The sequence below is a fragment of the Montipora foliosa genome, chromosome 6, assembly GCF_036669935.1.
Source record: "Montipora foliosa isolate CH-2021 chromosome 6, ASM3666993v2, whole genome shotgun sequence".
NCBI classification, from domain to species: domain Eukaryota; kingdom Metazoa; phylum Cnidaria; class Anthozoa; order Scleractinia; family Acroporidae; genus Montipora; species Montipora foliosa.
In genome coordinates, this window is record NC_090874.1 from 70,344,513 (window position 1) to 70,347,679 (window position 3,167).

Genomic DNA, 3,167 nt, shown 5'->3' on the forward strand with positions numbered 1-3,167 from the left:
TGCAGATTTCACTTGTGCTGTTTCTTCATGTCTTCATTCGCCTTTGCATCATCCTTCTCTCTTCCTTCTCCTTCTCCTTCCCCCCCCCCCCCCCCCAGGGGCTTAAGTCTTTTCTTTGGTGGCATTTAATTTTCAAGGAAGGAAGAGACAGGAAGCACATGTATGGAATTGAAAAACAGACACTTCTGTACAATACCGCTGATCATGAAAATTGAGCCTGTAATGACCAGAATGTAATGGCGTTCGCTTTATGATCACACACTGCTTACTTTCATATGTATTTTGGAGTTTTTCATACATAGAGAAGAAAAGTCATCAAGTCATGATCGTAATAGAGAGAAGGAAATTTTTTTGCATCCAGTGGGATGCATCTGGTACTAAATTTGTGCGTCTTGTAGCAAAATTTTGAGTCTGAGACGTGGGACGCACAGGTAGATGGATCACCGGCACCCAGAGAAAAACCCTCGAGTAAGGTTGAGATCGACTGAAACTCAGCCCACATGCAGGCTGGGGCAGGAGTTAAACCCCAGCTCGCAGTGGTGGGAGGCTCGATAGATAACCACTAAGCCACCTTGACTGCCTGTGCTTTTTATAAGTAACATGGGAAAGTTGTAAGATAATTTGTTATGAATGATTTAAATAAAATAACACTTGCCTTTATGATTTGTCTTGCTAAGCAGAAAAATTAATAGTCTACAAGGTTACCATCCAAAATTGGACAATAACCTCAGGCTCAAATGACACAACAAAGTGACCTTTGCGTGTGTGTGTTAATGTTTGAATTAATGCACAGATTGCTATATAAGTATATATAATTGTGACATAAGGACCCTCAATGGTTGTTACTCTACTGAGTCCTACATAATGTATGTGAGGTATTGCTCTCCTGGTGTGAAAGTTAGCAACTATTTTAGTGTCTGTATTGCCTTGCGATCTGTGTATGGTTTTAGCAGCTGCAGGTCTTACTGGAAACTACTCTCTACAACTTGAGCTGTTCTGTTTCTTCCAACTCCAAATTGTGCATTGACAAGTTTGATAGGAGTTCATGCACGTTCAACTCCTTGGACATACAAATGCCTGCTATCATGTCTAGTTTTTTCTCATGGTCAATTTGTACCCATATTATACCAGATGGTTTGTTGCTGTCATGTAACTGTATTTCCTTGATGATATTGCCAGCACCATTTGTCATACCATGATCAGTTCATACATTTATTGCAATTTCTGTTCTCTCAACCTCAGCGAGTTGAAGGTTTAAAGCTAATTGCTTAGTTTTCCTAGGGTCAAGTAGTATTTGCTTTAAGATCTTATGAGTTGGCACCTATAACACTATCTAATGCTTTGGTGGTATACTTGCCACCACTTGCTGCCATGTGAACTCTATTATTGAACTCATTAACTTTAGAATTTTGTATGAACAAATGGGGAACATCAATTGGGTAGTTTTTACAGTTTTCTGAAATGCATCTTTGTTTAATTTTTGCAATGTCATGTGAGGTGTGATTTCCTTCTCTCAACCTATTAAGACTTTCAGCCAATTCTTTACTTTCCCTCTGTCTCATAATTTGTTTAAGTTCAAACATTGTAAAATGTTGTTGCCATATGTTGGGGGCAAGAGCTGTGTATTCTGAGTTCTTCATATTCTTAAACACATAGCCATCCATAACAGGCTTTAGCTGAGATAAATCGCCCTGTGCAATGATGCTTATACCTGCAAAGACCTCACTACTGCCCTTAATATCCTTCAGTCTATTATTGATTTGTACATTAAACATTGTATTGCTTACCATAGATGTCTCATCTAGAAATATTAGTTTGACAGCAAGCAGTTGACATCTGAGGGTGTTTAGTCTACTCAATCAAGAGGTTTGTAATTTTTTAGAGACTGGCATGCTGGTATTGCCAAACTACTATGTATTGTACTACCTTTGATGCCAAAAGCAGCTTTTCCAGTAGGTGCAAGCAGTAATATTTTAACTTCATTGAAAATTTGATCTGCCTTGGAATTATAATATTTCAACGCTGCCTGATACAGTGATTTGATGAGATGGTGCTTGCCCAGTCCAGCTCCCCAGAGAGGAAATAGTAGAAGGTTTGTCAGACGTTTTAACAAGATGTAAGAAATGATAAAAAATTCTTTTTGCTTTTGGTTCAGTGTCTGAACCAATTGCCTGTACTCCTGGTCTTGCAGTTCATTAAATATAAGTGGTTCACTGCTTGTTGCAGAGGAAGGAATTCCAATATCATCTGAGAAGTCATTGTTTTCACTGAAATCAGGATGTAGATCTTCAAAACCCTCAGCCTCATCTTAGTATTCTATATTTTGTGTAAATGGTGCTATTGAATCAAAAGCATCAATATTGTCAATAGCAATTGTGTTCATGGATTTTATTCAAGTCGTCACTGCAAATAGCATATTGTTTCACTTGCTCATTTATAATATCTTTAAGGATAAAGAACCGTACCTTATAAGAAGAACAATCTTTTTGGATTTTAATAACACTTGTTGAGATCTGCTTTTCCTGCATATTCAAAAAACCGCGCAAGAATACCTTTGAATTAGTACGCACCGTCCTTAACATGTTATATCTTTTCAATAGTGGTTTGATGAGTGAGATGTTGTATGCGGATGACTTGGTTTTGATGAGTCAGACGATGGAAGGACTGAGGGAGAAGTGTGTATAAGTAAGGTAGATCCATGTGGTATTTTTGGGAAGCGAGTAATGGCAAATTCAGTGTTGTGTGTGAAATGTGGGAAATGGATCCATGGAAGATGCACGAAAGTAGAGGGTGACCTCGAGGTTGCGGAGAGATTTTGTGCGTGGAAGAAGCAAGCTGATGGATTAGTGGAACCGGTGGAGGAGTTGCGTGAAGAGGTGGAAACGGTGAGAGGTTTCTGTTATTTGGGGGATAGGGTGAATGCAAGTGGTGGTTGGGAGGCAGCTGTGACAGCAAGAGGAAGAATTGGCTGGGCGAAGTTCAAGGAAAGTGGAGAGTTGCTGAACTCAAGAAGGTTCTCGCTGAAGGTGAAAGGAATGGTTTATCGGAGTTTTGTAAGAGTGGCGATGTTATATGAGAGGGAGACATGGTGTCTGAGGGAAAATGAGAGAGTAATGGTGAGAGCAATGTGTGGTGCAAAACTGATGTAGAAAAAGAGGACCTGATGG

At 39.4% G+C, this 3,167-nt stretch overlaps 1 pseudogene; it reads right to left on the bottom strand.

Moving 5' to 3' along the window:
• Window positions 1-656: 656 nt before the first annotated feature.
• LOC138006346 (uncharacterized) lies at window positions 657-1,726 on the bottom strand (annotated as a pseudogene).
• Between the last annotated feature and the right edge of the window lie 1,441 nt (window positions 1,727-3,167).